At 36.9% G+C, this 18757-nt stretch overlaps 1 protein-coding gene across 6 annotated transcripts in view; it reads right to left on the bottom strand.

Annotated features, from left to right (window-relative positions):
• Positions 1 to 18555, bottom strand: part of SCN1A (sodium voltage-gated channel alpha subunit 1) — a 102645-nt gene extending 84090 nt beyond the window's left edge. For 4 of the 6 annotated variants that reach the window (XM_030019343.1, XM_030019344.2, XM_030019338.2 and 1 more), the window contains exon 1: positions 18457 to 18555. The gene's annotated coding sequence lies outside the window, so the exon portion shown is untranslated. Of the gene's footprint in view, positions 1 to 10186; positions 10267 to 10936; positions 11146 to 18456 lie in introns of those variants that run through there. The other 2 variants (XM_030019339.2, XM_030019340.2) reach the window with 2 other exon arrangements.
• Positions 18556 to 18757: the final 202 nt, after the last annotated feature.

Here is an 18757-nt window from a genome sequence, read left to right as displayed (position 1 = left end):
AATTTTTGCTCTCCCTTCCTCTCTTACATTTTTTGCTCAGACTTTTTTCCCTCCATGTCATCTTTTCACCTTTCTGGCAAGCCCATGCGGGACTTGAACATAACATTGTCCTTAAGTAAACAGGTCCTACGGAGTGAGGTGCAAGTGTGCTCCCTCCCCCCATGTCCGCTCCAGCCTTCCCAGGCATCCGGGCTCGCTGCAAGCTGAGTGCCGTGGGGGGAGTGTTCTGAGCTCAATAGGATCGGGGCTGGGTTTTCAGGTACGTGGTTGCAAAGTTAGGCTTTCTGCTGGGCTCCGTGATGAGGGAGTTCTTGGGTGAACTACAGGTTGATTGCAGAAGCCTAGAGCAAGCCAGCAAGCGGGGAGAGGTGAATGTATCCAAAATACTCCAGAACCAAAAAAAGGTCAAGATCAAAACTGTTACCACTGTAAAAGACAGTTAAAGACAGATGAGAGTGTAGAGCAAGGGCATTTTTTCAGTGAGAACACGATGATCTGATACATAACAGATGGCCAAAGCATAAGACTGTGAATAGGTACCTTACACAGCCTGCCCCCTTAGTGACTATGTCCCCTAAGAAGAAAGGACCTCAGTGAAAATGTGCGATACATTACAGTATCAAATCTTAAGATGCCTGGTTTGAAATATGAGCACATAGATTTATCAGCAGCAACATGAGATTTTAAGATTCTGATTAATTTTACTACCTACTTTTCTCAGGCTACATCTGTACTGTATTTGACAGCGTGCAGCCAAAACTGCATTCTGTCACAAGCTGCTCCTGAGGCAATATGAACCTGTCCACATTGCCTTTTATAGGAAGTCCTGCTGGATTTGGGAGGCAGGCAGGTTGCTTGCACATCTCCAAGGTTGCAGCAGCAGATATCTGAGCTTTTCTAGGAAGGTGTATCTCTTGAGTTACTTTTGTTCTTGTGCCCTGAACAGCAGACAGTCAGGATGTGTTTGCACTGCAGGTAAATGGGTTTACACACCTTTGAAGATTACCTTTTCAGAATAGCATCAGAGCTGTCCAAACCACATGGGCCCTGCTGAAAGCAGGCAGAATGGATGGCTGTAGCTATTTTGGTCTCCAAGCTCCCTTCAGAAACATCCCATTTATCCAGTCCAATTGCAGTCCAATTGACCCAAGTTTTAATTATTTCAGACTTCCTCCCACTGCCATTGCTTCCATTGCCGTACTCAGTCTATGAGTGCTTAACACAGCAGCTTGGCACATGAAAGGCTAGCAACGAAGCCTGAGGGCTGCTGAGGTTAGTGGTGTCTGTGCTACTAGCAGTCATGATAAATCTGACTCTTACATGTGTCAAATGTCCTCATCTAAGTTTTGGAGCCAGACTATGTCAAAATCTTACTGTACTCCCCCCCCCCCCATCTAAGATACAGTCCTTCTTAGCCACCCACGAGGTTATTACTGTCAATCTGTTTTCCACCATGCTTACAAAGAAACAAAAAAGTTTCTCTGGCCTTATCAAACAAAACCTGCCCATATCTAGGGTGATTTTCTAACTAGGTGCTTAGGCTATGTTATCCTGCTATATAAATTCTCAGAAAATAGATGACTGGTTTCCTCTCAGAGGGTCTTTGCAACCTTTCTTCATTATCTCAAATTCCATTTTTTAGGTGTTAACTCCATTGTTCAAATTTTCAATTTACATCAACATTGTGCTTTTGGAGAAGATTCCCGGTCACATTTAGGAGACACAAATATCTGTAGAGCTCCGTCATTATCCTCCTTTTAACCTCTTCTTTTTAAAGATACCTTCCAAAACTCTTCACTGATTAGGCTGCCCAGCTATGAAAACTACTCCTTCACCTTAAAGGTTTTCTTTCTCTTTGCACCATCTGAGCATTTTTCCTTATACTTAGATTGTATGCTGCTTAGATCAGTGATTCCCTTGCTCTCTGTGTTTGAATAGCACATACAGATTGGAGTCCTAAATTCCATATATGAATGCCAGCTTCTTATGGCATACAAAAATATCTGTATGTATGCAAGGCAACAAGTAATGTTGGACACAAACCAAAATAGAACACTCTGCAGGTAGGAATCTGGAAATTAAGAGGTTTTAAAGTTCAAGATTGTGTACTTTAGAAGAGTAACGTGAATGAATGCATTCAGAAATAGAGCCTGACAGAGCCAGAAAGCAGGAGGTTTTCAAGAACAAAGTTCCTGAAACTTCCAGAAGTAAAAATATGCCCTACAACACTGCAATACAGTATTTTAACTGAGATAACACACCAATGTCTCAAAAAAAAAAAAAAAAAAAAAAAAAAAAATCTTTCTTGTTTTAATCCCCCAAAGCAGTTAATTATTGCTGCTTCAGGAAAGCCACCTGAATTAGAAGCATTACACAGAGAAAAACAGACCTGCAGACCTCTAAAGAGAAGGGAAAATTGCTTACTGTGTGGACTTCAAAATAATGCTAATCACAGTTTCATTACCCACAGCCATTATTTAGCCATCTTCACAATCTTTTCTCACAGGAAAGAGAGCAAATGGCTCATATTTCATAGCTGGAATTTATCTGAACAGACAGCTAAAGGCATAAGCCATCCTTTTCCAAAGTGCTAAGCAATCAAGAATTCACACAAAAGTCAATATGAAATTCTTGTCTCTCTGTTTTGAGACATTGTAATTTTTGCTTAAGCACCTAAACCATAGACTTAAATACATAAGCTTATGAACTATCTTATGAAATTTAAGCCTTATATCATAGTCAATCTTACTTTAATCACAGGAAAAAAAAAAACAAAAACCAAAACACAACTATTGCCAAAACTGACCAGTTTCCTGCATTTTAGAATCCTACAAAGCATATAACCCCGAGAAATAAATGTCACTGCTGAGACACGCATAGAAATATTATGCACAGAGGTCAAAGAAAAAGGGAGAGAAACTTTTGAATAAAACACTGTTATTACTCTTAGACAGTTAAATAGTACTTAATGTACTGAAGAAAGATCTCTTTTAGAACAGAGAAATAGCTTTTAAAAATAAAATTGTATGTTTACTACTCCCCTGCATTTTTAAAAATTGATTCATATTTCCCCAGCTTTTTTTTTTTCCTTTTTTCTTTTTCCCCAAGAAACTCAATGCTAGCTATCGTCTAGGAATTAGGCATGCAGATGTAAGAGAGGGGATACTGTATCAGCTACTTTGCTTTCTCTTGTTAGCATGTCTTGTAATTTATCATTCTCTACTCTTAAGCAGTATGCATTTTTGTTTCTCCCAGCAGAGCCATTGAATATTATTTAGTGCTGGTTCAGGATTAGTCTGAACTTAGACTTCACAGATGTATAGAAACCTGTCTTGAGGGGAAAGTAGAGGGCAAGTCTGAGGTCAATGCCCACAAGTGACAGACTCACGTCCAGCCTGTGCAGCAGCTAGGCAGCATGTAACCTAGAGCCAAAACTACCAGATGTACTGTCTAAAAGATACGAGAATTTCTTTTACCAGGCTGCAGCCCTAGAAATCCCACAAACTGTAAGGACCCTTGGCATTGGCAGTATATATAACAATAATTGATTTAAAAAAAAAAAACAATGAAATGTGTATGCCCTTCTAAGCTGCTGTAGTGATAACCTAAGCTAATGTGGCTGTTAGCAAACCAAAGGAGACAATGGCTCTTTCCAGGTTGGATTGAAGTTTGCATGCAAACCAAAATGGTAGCACCACTGCTACTAGTGTTGCAAAAAAAAATTAAAAAAGAAAAAGTCCAAAATAAAAACCTAAAAGTATTATTTGAATGATAGCAATCTTCAGCTGGAATTCTACTTAAAAGGTACTCAAAGTAATTAAGATTTTTTATTTAATCTCATTGCACACTTACATAAATAAAGCTGTAAACTTCTGTCTACTTTATGTCCCACTCATAAAATTTGACAATGTTTTCACTTCAGAGCAGGTACAGTCCTCACACCTGGTGATCCAAGACTGTGTCTACATTAGCATTTCCAAATTTTCTATTTATAGTTTTATTAATAGAAATATGTTATAGTTTTATATATTTAATATGTATTATAATTTATATTTATATACATATTTCTATTTATATTCTCATTTCTTAAATTTTGGTGCATAGTTGCTCCTCATTATAGATGAATAGGCTAGTGACATCCTCTACCCTGCACTCCTAGGTTGTGGTTTTGTTTTACAGAATCACAGACTCACAGACTGGCTGAGGTGGAAAGGCACCTCTGGAGATTGGCTTTTGTATTAGAATAAAGATATTCTGCAAAATTTGCCCACACATTTCTAGCCCAGGTGGGTGTAAATTCTGCTTCTATAAAATGTTACATGCAGTTTTATATTTGCCCATCAAAAAGCAGACAGCAAAGCAGACAGAAACATCCTGAAATAACATCTGGCAAGCCTTCCTCATCTAGATGTGTCAGTAAATACAGTTTTACAAAGCTCCCTGGTCCCAGAAAACAATGCTATGGAGTAAAGTACAGTATTTTGCAGCAGATTTTAAGTATATTTGATATATCTTCATTTTCTCAGACCCTATATATATATATCTATATCTATATCTTACCCATCATTTGCTAAACAAAATCAATTTAGTCTGCCATTAAATAGGAATATATTTTTAATGATTCATGTACACTGGTTTTTATGTAAATATTCAGAATTTTTAAAAAGAAATAAAACAAGTTTTGGTTTGAATTAAGTCCAGTTTGGCATCCGATTTACAAAGATACTTTCTAAATTGGTCTTGGTTTTTTGTAAGTGATGATTAACAATCTTCTACACTACAATTTCAATTTTTTAATTAGTATTAAAGTTAAACAATCTCTCTGAAGATGTGTCCCTCCATAACATTGACCTTTATGGAAGAAAAAGACGCTATACATTTCAATTTTTTTTTTCCAACTATAAACTTTTCCTAAAGGACACTCAAGACAGTATTGTGCTGTTTCCTTTGCAATTGTTAATTCAGAAGTTAAAATCTTTCATATTTACTCAATTAATGTTATTCCAGTTTGTTACTTTATTTAGCTTAATCTAAAGCCATACTCTAAAAAAATCTGCACAATAAAATGTTATTACCTCTTTCTAGGTAAATATATACAGTTTCATTATATATATTTGTATGAACAATATTTATTTTGTTTGCTCTGTAGCTTTAGAAGCCAATGCATTAATCAATGGTAAGAAATACTCCTGGATCCAGGGACACAATCACATCTCTCGTTAAAAAGAGCTGACCCTGGTACAATTTTCACTTGGTTTAGTTAGTAGTTTCCCAAGGAGTCTGGGGACATGACTCAGAAGTTAGCTCACATCAGAAGGCATACCCTGTTGACAGGGTGCATACAGCCACCAGGTTTTTAAGGGCAAGACCCTCTGCAGACACAGGGTATCTCAACACCAGTTAGTGTTGGCATAGATGGAGCCAAAATGACTAAGAAAAAATTTATTGTTATACATAGATCATTTTCCTTGAAGTGCATATTTTGTTTCAGATATTTTATTAATTCAGAGTAGTAGATTTGTAATCAATTTTATTTTGAGACAATATGAAGTCCTGAAAACATAATACAGGGTCGTCCTTTCTGGTCTATCTCTCCCAGTGTGTGTGCAAAGAGAAAATAAGTTGAGCTGAAGGCAAAAATGATGTGAGGTTTCTAGATAACATTTGGATCACATAGTTAATGTTTAAGAAAAAAAATTTAAAAACTTGTTGGAGAATTTCTTTTTCAATTACGTGTTGTTAATGTAGCCAGTATGGAGCTCTGAAAAGTTCTCTGTCTCTATCCATCACTGCACATTTCAAGTGATATAGTTGGCATTATTTAGGCTTTCATTTCAGAAAATAAATGTATCAGATTGGGTTGCTCAGCTGTGAAAAATACTGAACTTTAACATAAAATATAAAACATTGAAATGGCTCTGGTATACTCACTTTATTTAATAAGCTTTTGAAGTGTCCTTGTTCTCTCTACTAAAGATAAACTACCAATTTAAAAATCTTTTTAATTAAATGTATAGTATTCTCCTGACAATAAGCAAAAATCAATCAGATTGGCCAAATATCCTTTTCTACCCCTTTTATTCACATACTCACTATGGTTAACCAGTAAAGCCTATTTGATCTAAAAGAAACACTAAGAAATTAAATAACTTTTTAGGACATATTTTCTGTTCTTTCTAGATATAAGATATATAGATATATAAGTGTTGCAGAGTGTATATACCATAGAATAAATGTTTTGAGGGGATGCTTACATACTCCCAGAAAATCCTAATGAAGATAGCTTTTAGGAGGTCTATTTTGGACCCTATATAATTTATTATATACTTTTCTTTAGGTCTGTCGTACCTCAGATATCTACTTCTTTTTGTAGCCTCACAGAAAAATTGGGTTGGAAACAATGATCAGAGGCCACCTAGTTCATCTCTCTGCCCAAGGCAAGATTGCTATACCTATTTCCCAACAGATATTTCATCTAACCTCTTCCTACAGACCTTCACGACAAATTTCACAGATCCCTCTGACACTATTGCAGATCTTCACTATCTTCTCCATTAGAAAGTTCCTCCCTGTAACTCATCTGGATGAGCCCATTTCTTCAGTCTTCACTTCCTGTCCCACCCTCTATCAACATAAAGAACAGAATTCATCTTCAGTGTTCAGCTTTTAATGATCCAGCAGCTTCTTTCCTTCTGTTTTCATCTGTAGACCTACTCCAGGAATCCTGCAAAGCTACTGAAAGGGCCCTGCTGAGACGTTCCTAGGAGGAGCACCTATCACCTGCCTCAGAAATATCTCAGTCACAATTTCCTTTTGGCAAATAAATTCAACCATAATTTGAAACAAAACTGTTAGACACTTTAAATCACTGAAGAAAATGAAAGATCTCACTCTGAAGGAAACACCATTAAAGACTAAGTAGAAAATGGAGTCCAGGGAGGTATGAGAGTATGGAAGCATTGCAGGCAAATACATCTGGAACACAGTCAAGTCGTTGGCGTAAAATGCACTTAAATAACCAAGCATTTGAAAGCTTCCTTCAGATACATTACTTCAGTTAAGAAGCACTGTAGTTGCTGTTTAGTTTTGTCATCTTTGATCAACACCACTATTAAATAAAGCTTATTTGAGTCACATAAGCCTCTAAATTTATTCCTAAATTTTTCTTTCTGACCTTGACAGGATTTGGGGTTTTGTTTTGTTTTACCAGGAGGATGATATTCAGTGTTTTAAATTATATTATGAAATAATTTTAAAAAGCCAATGCTGGAAGCAAATTAGAGAATTTGCTTAAGGAGTAGGAGAAAGATGAAAAAGATTGATCTGCATGTTTACAAGGTACTGAAATAAATTACCAAGACAGAGTGCATGAGATGGATTAAAGCTTGAAAGCACAAACTGAGCTCGATGTTTCTGAGACCAAAAATACAGGGGTTATGTTCTTTTTTTCTCAGAGACTTGTGAGAAAAAGAGGAAATTAATAAAGGAAGAATGGAAACACTTTAAAATAGAGCACTGGAAAGATGGTCAGAGATGCGCTGGATACTGCTGAGACAGAAAGTGATGGAAAGTGGTGTTCAGAAAAAGCAACGTAATGAGAATTTCCAAGCACAAAGAGGAAGGAGAGAGAGAGTTTCTGGGGCTGATAAAAGCAAACAATAAATAGCATGGTGACTGAATCAGAAATGTGTTTTTTTCAAGTGAATTTTAATATGGCAGGGAAGGGTGCTACCCAGAATTTTGGTAATAAGTGCAGAATAAAATAAATTATTTTTGTCAGAGCTAAATAGCACGTTAGAAGAGTGTGAAAGGAGGCCTGGAACCACACACACTGGTGGAAATGGAAGAGACAGAAATGATGACATAATAATCAGTAAAAAGACAGGAAGCCTGAAAACACGGAACACCCATATATTCAGTAAGACATCACAGTGATTCTTTAAATAAATATTACTAATATTGAATAAAAAGAGATCAGTACATTTTACAGAAATTGGACTAACCCCACTATAGAAAGGGCAGTGATTTCCAAGTCTACATTTGTCATTTAACTAATTACTTCACCCATACCAAACTTTCAGTTGTTTCCATCCAACTTTTATATGTTTTCATGGGTAGGAATCTATAAAGAATAAACCTACAACTAGAAAAATGGAAGTAACATGTGCCAGAACTACTGAGCTTGGGAAAAACATTTGGAGAACTTGCATGATACTCCCCATCTCCTTACAAATTAGGTTCAGTCAGAAACATCAGTTGTAGCTTTTAATGCTTAAAATTTACTCGAACGTTCCTTTTTTTTTTTCCATTTTAGAGTATTTCAGCTTTATGATTTTTTTCCTTTTTGAGCAATTTGATCTCTTAAGTGCTCTAAAACATTATGCTAAAAAAAGCCTAATGGTATTCCTTATCTAGCTTGTCTTACTGATGGCATAACATTTTTTTCTCAGTTTACAAGTGTGAATATATATTGTTCAATTTTTAATTTAGTTTGTCTTCTGCTGTATTCATTTTGGCATCAACAGAAAGTCTACAGGTCAAATACAGGTCTCTTGTGGAATCCCAATGCCTCCTATATATATCAGCTACCTTCAATGGAGAAAAAGAAGGTAGAATATGTTCCTGTTATTGGAAGAGAATCAACAAATCTCTTCATGATGTTTAGCCCAAAAGACCAAATATGTTTTCCCACAGGTGAGTTGGTATTGGAGTTCAGAAAATTAATAAATGAAAGAAAAGACATTAATCCAGAAGAGCATCACAGTTCTAAATACACACACACACACACACACACACACACAAATCAGAGCAAGCTTTCTGCCCCTTTTCAAAAGAAATTTGCAAAGAAGTACCCACTTCTCTTGATTACTGCCAGAATATTTCTCACAACCAAGAGCAGGAAAACCTCTACACCTCTTTAAACTCAGTTCTTCACTTTAAGGTAGCCAAAAATGATAGAGAAGTATCAGTAAAATACCATTTAAGGGACAAAATCCAATGCTAAGATTTGTGGGTTTGTCCCCTGAATTTATCTGCCTCTGTCATTAATGCACAAATCTCTTACAGTAGAATTTACATGTCAGAAGGATGTAGTGTAACATGGCTAGCAGCAGTGATGCCATCCTTAAAAGTCAACAGCCAGCTGTCCTTTAAAGTGCTTGGCATTGGGATAGTACATTGAAGAGAAGAGTCATATTCGTAGACATTCTGAAGGTTTTCTAGTTCAAGGCCACCTTCGTTTTAAGAATGAAATAATCTGTCATTTATTTTAGCTTCTCAGCTATCACAGTTGTTGACATTTACAACTTCTCAAACTTCAAAGCAAGTTTAGGTTATAATATGACAATTGTAGATTTCAGTGATCACTAATAAACTGCCCTTGCCCCTGATATATTGTTTCAAACAGCTGATAGTATATATGATTCCATGACATACATTCATCTATACAATTTTCCTGTAAGATATTATAGTCAGACTTTTAAAATTATTTATTTCTGGTACAAGATACTATGCAAATTGCTGTTGTTTTCCTAGAATTTCATTAGAATTGTACTGATTATACTATGCCTTATACAACAAAAACTTGACATCCCTTGAGGCAGGCTAAAGCTCTTACTTTCCCCACCTCCCATCATTGATACTTTCTTTAAAATAATGAAAACTTTCTGTGACTACCTGGCAATCACTACCTGTGACTGAGGACAATCAATTTAAGGCTGCCTGGCTCTAACTTGCATTCCTGTGTCTAAATACTTCAGCAAACATTCAAGATCACACAAACCAGGCTTAACAGAATAAACTAACAAGGTGACAGTCTTGACAGCAATCATCCCATTATTGTTTCACATTAGATTCTCAGAGTCATTTTTAGCACAGTCTTTTTTCCTTTGTATTTTATATTAACACATCTGTCAAGCCTGAAAAACACAATAGAAAACTAGATGCACTTCAGGAATGCAACACTAATATCAGCCAATATAGCTCAGGAGTTTGACACCATAACCACGAAATAAGCATTTCTGCAATAAGTACAACTGAACAGGTTTTCAACAGAAAGCACCAATCCATTTTCAAATACTGTGGAACAAGCAACAGCTTTTTCAAAGTGGGGATGAAGGGCGGGTGGGTTGAACAAAGAGCCCAGTCCCAGGTAAATTAGTTTAGTGGGAGTCTTTTAAGCACATACCTCAGACAAGCAGCAGAGAAGAAATCCATTTTAGAAAAGATGCTGAAAGAGCTTGATGTCCACCTGGCAAATTTCTTGTGCTGTTTGAAAAAGCAAGACGGTTCAGACTATGAACCGAGTTATATCTACAGCATTGCAACCAGTCCTGATCGGTATGTAAATGAAAGTAAGAGCTTCTAGCAGTATACCTGATCAGAAAGACTAAGGGCAGAGGGAGATAGAGAGAGAAAAAAAGTGGAGGGAGCTCTTTCTTCCTTCAGTAAACCTCAAATGTTTGTGTGAAGCATTTAGCCTTAAAGCAGAGTGTCTCTATGGGAAGGAAAACCATACACTCCTGCAGTGCAAGGATTTTGGCTACACCATTGCTTGCTTTAGCCCTTAATATGTTTTCCATGTGAAGTAACAACACGACCTCTGTTAACTTCTAAACAGTTCAGCGGAAAAATCTTAAATAATCATTTAAACATGCCCCACCCCCCCCCCCTCAGCTGGCAAACACCCAAAAATATAAGGCTAGTGAAATCCATCTTGTAACAAAATGCTGTGCTGCCAAAAAGACCTGACTGCAGCTTTTGAAACATTTTTAAAAACAGCAAAATTGGATTTTCTCCTTAATTATATGCTTAACAATAACTAGAAAGCAAGCATTCAGAAATGATTAAAAAAGAAAAAAAAAGAAGGAGGGGGAACCTCATGTCGACAGCTCACATAAATGAACTAAGGTTTGGATTTAACTTCCTACTGGCTTACCTGATAAAACATGAATTTCAAATGCATTATGAGGAAAACAAAAATAAAAACCCAAAGAGGTAGTGAAGATGAAATGCTTGAAATGCTCTCTAATAAATTTGTTCAGATTCCCAGTTCCAAAAGATCACAAAGCATTTATAAATTGCTGCATTCTCATTGGGAAGGAAAAAAAAAAGACCTCTGCAGTACCCTCTCCGCTTCATTCTTGGCTTCCTGTTCTGAGGCTCACTCTATGGTACCTAATACAAATCAGCAAATAGCAGGCAAAAAAAAAAAAGGGGGGGGGAAGCAACGAAGAGAGACAGAGAGGAGGGTGAAGAAAGAAAAAAGGGGGGAAAAAAAAAAAAGATACCAAGCCATCACCTTAAAGGAGAGCCCCATCTACCGGCAAAAGAAATGAACCGGCTGTAAAAGATTGCTTTTTTAAAAGATTTTCTGACTTAAACGAGTCTGGAAATCTACGGCCCCGTTTTCTTTCAGCAGGGAACAAAGGACAGGGGCTGCGCTGAGAAGTAGATTTCTTTATTCAGTATTAAACAAGTAAAAGTTTTCATTAATTTTCATGTCTCTTCTGTTAATTATTTGTGTCTGAATTGCGAGAAGGAAATAGTTTCCGTAAGGGTGGTCTGTTATGAAAGCACCACAAACCTTTCCAGGTCAGCCCCCGGCATGGCATGACCAAATGCTACCTGTCCTCTGTCTCGTTTTACACCTCCCTGCTGAGCAGTGGTGGGGGATTCAACATCTTCAGTCATGGGTTCAATCTCGAAAAAAAAAACCCAAAACACAAAAAAGGTTCCTGTGCCAGAGTCATATGACACGTCCGTCTATTACAGACTGCATTGCCAATCACGCAGCCTGGTACACGACCGCCACGTCAGATCTATGCGTTCCCGTGCATTCAGATGACAGCTGCGCAGCCAAATCTGGCACCTAGACAAAAAATGCTCCTTTTTAAAATTCCTACTGCTAAGTAACAGTAACTGCCAATACAACAAATGCCAGCTGCATTGGATCAGCCTCAGTTTGAGCTAAATCAGGCAGCATTATATATTTGTCATTTTGCTTTCTTGACAAAAAAAGAAAACGAAAAAACCCGTGGAACTGGGATGGCCATCAGCAAACACTTTTGAAACCCCTCATTTCAGCCATGCTGGAGGGGGGTGGGTGCAGTACGGTAGGAAAGGAAGGGGGCAGTGACTAGGAAGGTGAGAGGTGCACAGAAGAAGAGCCAAAAATACTGCATATCTTTCGTTGTGTAATACAATTTTGGCATGTAAAGATAGAAGAAAATAAACCTAATCAATACCTGTATGCAATAAGGCTGTCATCTATGATATAACAGATAGTTAACATGTTAACCTGTGGTTCAGTGACCCCAGGCAGCTATAATGAATTTGATCCCCTGGAGTCAGTTCCAGTATTGTTCTGATATGTTCTTTTAAAATATTTTTACATCATGAGGTTTTGACTGCTTAAATTTTGCTTGAATCCAAGCTACGTGAAGCTGAATTTCTCCACCTCCCAGTAGTGGCCTGACATGCCTGGCCCTTCACAACAAGCACTTGGAATCTCTCAGTATAATACCTAATTTTCAAGCATTTATCAATGCTTGAAAATCATTTCATATCAATTCATAACAGAATGTTATGAACAACTGTTCTAACAATGGAATCTAATCTCATAGATCTTTAAATATTTTCTCAGCAAATATTACAGTGGTTAAAAGAACACAGCAAGCAACCTTATGACACTATTTAGTTAAAACACACCATAATATATCCAAATACTAATACTCAAATGCTGACATACAAAGGCCAAGACCAAGCTGGATACAACCATGCAACCTGCCCCCTTTGAATGTGCCGGAGCACTGATTTAGAAAGACTTCACTTGCTTTCACATTTCACTGCTGCCACGATCACCAGTTTTGAATTTAGCTTTTCTGCTGGCACTACTGGTAGGCTGCTAAATAGCTCAGGCAGGTCCCCACCACCCAAATGCAGTTCAATTCTGTGACCTTGAGGTAGCAAGATCTATAAACTATTATCTTATTAGTATCAGCTGGTAACATACTCGTCAACAGTTCGATTCTTATTTAGGTATAATTGTAAAAGCTGAGTTATCTTTTTTTCATACATTTGCAAAGTTCTTCAGGGTCATGAAGAGCATTTGCAGGTGACAAATTACTTTGTAGTGCTAGTAACACCCCTGACTCAGAATCATCCTGAAAATTTTAAATACTAAACAGATGTTCAGATACTATTGCTGATGCCAGTTGATCATTCCCAGAAATCTTTCCATTCTTGGAGGATGTTTCTGGAAATGATTAATTGCCTGGTGTTTATAAATACAGATTTATCAGGTTAAGAGGCAGAATATTTACGCGTCAGCTTGAAGTTTTAATATGAGTTCCTCCAGTCTTTGCTAGTCTGGGAACATTTGACATTTTACAGGCATAGCTCCTTTAAAATGTTGCATTTTGAAATGAAATAAACACCACAAAAGAAAACAATAAACCAAGAATCTGGATCACTTAAACAATAAACCCCAGGTACTAAAAATCTTTGAGATACCTCAGGTGCCTATGGTTTTAGTCCTGAACATAACACTGAACACTCAAAATTTCCCCCCAGCTTAAACATGATTTTATTGTGCTGTGAAAGCATACAGTTTTCAATAGTCCTAAACAGTCCTTCTTTAAGCATTAGTAGAGGTTCATCATAGGATGCTTAATATGACTACTGACTTTAAGAACTGTCCAAGTATCAGTAACAGAATACTGAAAGCTTTTTTTTTAAAGCAGCATTTCTCATGGCTCAGATTTCACTGGCCACACTGGTATAACCAGGTGCTCAAGTTCAGCTCCACCAGCTTACAGTGTCAGGAAGATTGATATGGTTTGTGGTTATCTTAACAAGCTCCTTTGATGCCTCCTTGAACCAGACTGTCATCTGATATGGGGTCTAAGAGAGAAGACTTTATCAACACAACAGCAACTTCTTTCCAACTGCTAAAGAGCTAAATCCCCTGAATTCTTACTTTTTTAATGTTTTAAACTTCTACATTGCACCCCAATTGCAGAAATCAAAAAAGGTATAGATTTCTCAATCACAGCTGCTCCAACTCTAAGATAAATGGAAAGTTAGTAAATAAAATATGGTCTCCTTTCCCTCTCCCCCCCAAAAATACAACTTGCCTTTTTTACTGTCTCCAAACAAATAGGAAACTGCTAATAGCTAGTAAAATAATTTTCAAAACCAATCCAGTCTAGGATACTCGTTGCATTTACTGGGGAAATTTTTGACCACTTCTTCCTGCAGGTATGGTGACAACTTCTGCCATCCTGAGTGCCTGAGGAGCAATCATCTTAATGGGTATGGGCTGAAGCAACCATCCAACAGGCCCAAAGGAGAGCACGTCCCTGCCCTGCACAGCGGGGTCACAGTTGCCAGGCAAACTTCTTTTGCAGCCTTGAGCTTGCAATCTTGCAGATTTCAGATTCTGCAGACCTGGTAACTTTGCATTAATGGAGATTTGTGGTTCACTTGCCCTCATAAAAATTTTGACCAGTCCTACTCTTGGCTCTGCCTCAGGAATACCATGCAAACGTTTAAGAGCACTGGTGAAGAACAGCCCAGGAAGTTTTTGGCTCTAGTGCCAAAAACTGCCCACCCTTAGTGCTCACCAGGCACTGGGAGATTCTGGTTTTCTTCAGCACACGAAAGGATTCATCTGGAAGTCCTTCTCAGGTGATCCTCTGCAGCACAGTTCACTTTCTGAAAGGGACCTATAATGAACTCCAGCTGAACAAAAAGAGAATGCATTTCTTCTTGTCACTATCCTGTTTCAGCATTTGTGCTGCAAAAATTATAGTTCTGTACAATCTAGAGAAACATTTAAAATTAACCTTAGAAGCTTAGATGTTCAGCCATGGCAGTAAACTGTGCAAGCAACAATGCAGAAGAGCGTGTTCTACATACACAATGAATAGAGTGTTGAGACCAATATATATATATATTTATTTTTTTTAAGGGCAGTGTATGAGGTACATTTTATTCATCAAAACATTAAGAAATCTCCCTTGGTTCTTTACAGTATGTCTTTCTAGTGTTCTAGGAATTAATTCTGTGAATTGCAGTGGGTGTGGAAAACAGGTAATGGACTAATTCATCCAATATGTAAAGAATGAGCCATCCAAGGTCCTCCATGGACAAGCAGGTGGACATGATAATCCAGGGGGCTTTTTCTCTTTCTAAACTTGTGAACCAATTGTATTGCAGTCACAGAAGAGCTGTACAAGCAGTTAAGGATGGAAAAACATCATCATGGAGAACCAGGACCTGGAAAAATGACATGGACTGTAGCAACACAGAACAGAAGATTGCATCCAACCAATTTCAATGAAAAATGAAAAACCTCTGAATAAAAAGAGTAACTTTTTGCACAAGGAACAGAGCACATCTGCCAGCTTCTAAACAGGCATCTTCAGAACAGATATAGTCCATTTCTACAGCAGTAGATTTTTGTCACATTTGGAATGTTTTTGTGTACTAAATGCAAATAAAAGCTGGCATTTCTGGACAGTGAAAGATGCGTATTTGTGAGCCCAAACTTACCCGGAAACCTTGTGAATAATACTATTACAGTCTTACATTTAGACGTTACATGAGATAAACTAAACCACAGATGTTTGTAGACTGTCTTTTTCAGTTTAGGACTAACTTAGCATATGATTGTCATCACAATATATATCTCAACTAATCAATTAAAATGGGCAGATAAAATCTGAGATATAAATATCTCTATAGAAACTAATAGTCTAATGTATACTCCTATACTTTCTTATGTTATGGATTACAAAAACTGGTCTCACCATCATTTATGCTAAACACATTATTCTAAAATAATTAAATTCACAGACTTTCATATTGTTTCCATGCCCATCAGTTTTAGCAACATCTCCATGGCTACAAAGAGAGCACAGAAACTCACTTGCAGGACAGAAAACTCTAGTACTGTGAGGAAAAGTGAAGAGAAAAGTTTGACAGAAACTCAAGCTGCATATTGTGATGTACGGGAATATACAGACTATTGGAAACAAGCTACTGATGTTGCCATGCACTGGACAATTCCAGTAAACCACAGGAAAATACCAGGAGGAGGCACTGACAGCTAATGGTCAATATCCTGCATCGTAGTGGGTTCAAAACACACCTTACAGCTTGGATTCAGTTTCCCAGACCTAAAGTGATATACCAGAATATAGGATATATAAATACACATTGGAAACACTATTTTCTAACACTTTGTATCCTCATGAAGCATCTGCAGCTTGCTATGCTGAGAAGTACTGTGTGTGCCCTGCTATGAACCATGATGCAAAAAATAAACACCTCCATAAAACCACCATAGATTTAAAGACAATAAGTCTTTTTTTTTCTTCTAATTGAATAGATAGGTTATTAATACTCCTTAAGCCTGTAAGAAAATACCTCAGGCACCCACACTGAAATGAGATGGAACACAGTGTACTCATATATAATAGCATAACTATTTTAGAACACTTCAGGCAGCAAGAAACAAAGAATCTAAAGTACATCATTATAATAATGCGTAGTACCTAGCAGTTTTGTTCTAAGTTCCTATACTATGCTATTATTTTAAGAGTTTGTTTGCAAGACATACTTCTGCATTTTGAAGTATAAAATGGTATCTGTAAAATATTATACAATGTAATATACTGCATTGCAACAGAGGCGGTTTCAAGCTACCAAAAATGAGTTACATTTTCTTGAACCTAACTTCTTTCACAATGTAATTAATGAAGTCACCAGCCTGGCATCTCTACTAAATCACAGAGTAGATCTACATGACTGTCATTTAAAAAAAAAAAAAAAAAAAAAGAAAAAAGTAACTGGTAAGGTAAGACCATGATGAAGAAACAACTGACTGCTTGGCATTTCTTTTCCAGAGAAAGAGAGCTTTTAAAGATGATAAGAAAATGATAAAACAATTCACCTCACTTACAAACAAGTGTTGAAATTTAATTCTATCAGTTATTTCTAGAACAGTGTGAAGAACCACCAGTTTCTAGTGGGGGGAAAAAACACATGTAAAGGACTCCCACTCTTCCCATCAAAATTAGTTTTAATCTGATATTAATACATAATCTTATATTAATATTCAATCTTATTTTGACTTAGAAAGAAAGGGACCTTGGTATTTATTCTTAGAGTAAGCAGTTACCCATTAGATGTGAAAATTCTGTAAATGCCATATTGTCAATAGACAATAATTTTGAATTTTTAATTTTCTCTTTTGACACTCATTAACACAATTCAATACAAACAACACTATTTTTAAATTAATATATTAAATGAAATCCTGGTAGTAAGCTGTTAAATATAACTCGTTGATACAATGCTGACCAAAGTTTCTCTCAGGTATTTTTACTATAAATTCCCCCATATTTTGGAATTCATTAATGTATCTTAAATTAGTATTACTTAATCTTTACAAATTGCTAACTCCCCTGAAGCAGACTCTACAGTACCATGAAAGAAAAAGTTGCTGTCCAAGGTACTGTACATAAACACGAGTTTTCTAATTAATCTCTCAAATCCATTAAAAATATTTTCAAATTTATTATATAGTAATTGTCCCTAGCAAGCAAGCTAGCCTTGTTGAAATTGCCTACATGATACTGCAGTATCAGTCTTATGCTGTTACTTTCCGGGGCCTCTTCTGCTGCATTCCAGTATAATAAGACGTTCCAGCACCTGACAATACTCAGTATGTATAATTTGTTTAAGGACAAACCTGTTCTATGTTTTGTTACAGACTGATTTTCAGCAGGGTGTAAATACAAAAAATTTCTTTGACTTCTACATGGTGCATGAAAAAAAGCTACCCTCTAATATAAATCTAGCTAATGTACTGTTCTGGCATTCTGCAGAGCAGTCACTAAATGTAATTCTATCTGCAGTATTCACCTTACATATTTCAGAAGCATATAGATTCATGCATGCATGCAGTAAACAGCAAATAGCATCCTAGATTTAATTGCTACTTCAAAAAAATAACCAAAGAGTGCAAGAAAATCGAATAAATTTTTTGTTTTGTTTTGTAATAGAAGAAGCATATTTGTAATTTGCAAGGCTAAAACAATGCAACAGCCAGGAACTGCAGTAAACCTCTCAGAGCTAATAGCTACATTCAATAATGCTTTCCCACATCACCTTCAAGCAAATGGATTTCATTCACTGCTTAGTCAGTCAAATTAACAATAATCCCCATATGGTTAGAAAAGATGTTTGTTAAACAAACCCAGTTTATGATTTATTTATTTGTAAAGTGTCTTAAAGCTGAGATGCCTAGAAGAACTACTATGTTAATTCAATGGTGCTGACAGAGCTGGTTTCACCTAGCAAATTCTCTCTGCAATTCACAGCATGGCTGACAGCTATCTGCATAGAAAAACAGCACAGTAACCATTTAAATCATGCAAAAACATTTACCCGAGAAGATGTAACAAAGATCAGGATCCAGCTTCCAGACCCCATGAAGCATGAAGCTGAGGGAGCAATCCACCAGCTTGCTCAGGCCAGCAGTCTCTCTCCTACACTTGACCTAGACTGCCTTACATAATGAGGAATCAGTGCTGTATCCTGCGTGGAGGAGCAAGCTGAATGTCATCACTGGCAGAAGTAGGGAGAACTGGCAGCAGGCAGGCTGGTAGTTAGCATGGAGATCACGAAGTCTGCTTTCTCTGAGTGTTCTGGGAGAAAACACAAGAACAGCTCAGAAATGCTGGTGTCA

The sequence above is a fragment of the Aquila chrysaetos genome, chromosome 6, assembly GCF_900496995.4.
Source record: "Aquila chrysaetos chrysaetos chromosome 6, bAquChr1.4, whole genome shotgun sequence".
In the NCBI taxonomy this organism is placed as follows: Eukaryota; Metazoa; Chordata; class Aves; order Accipitriformes; family Accipitridae; genus Aquila; species Aquila chrysaetos.
Note: the sequence above shows the minus strand (reverse complement) of the source record. Positions and strands in the feature narration are given on the sequence as shown.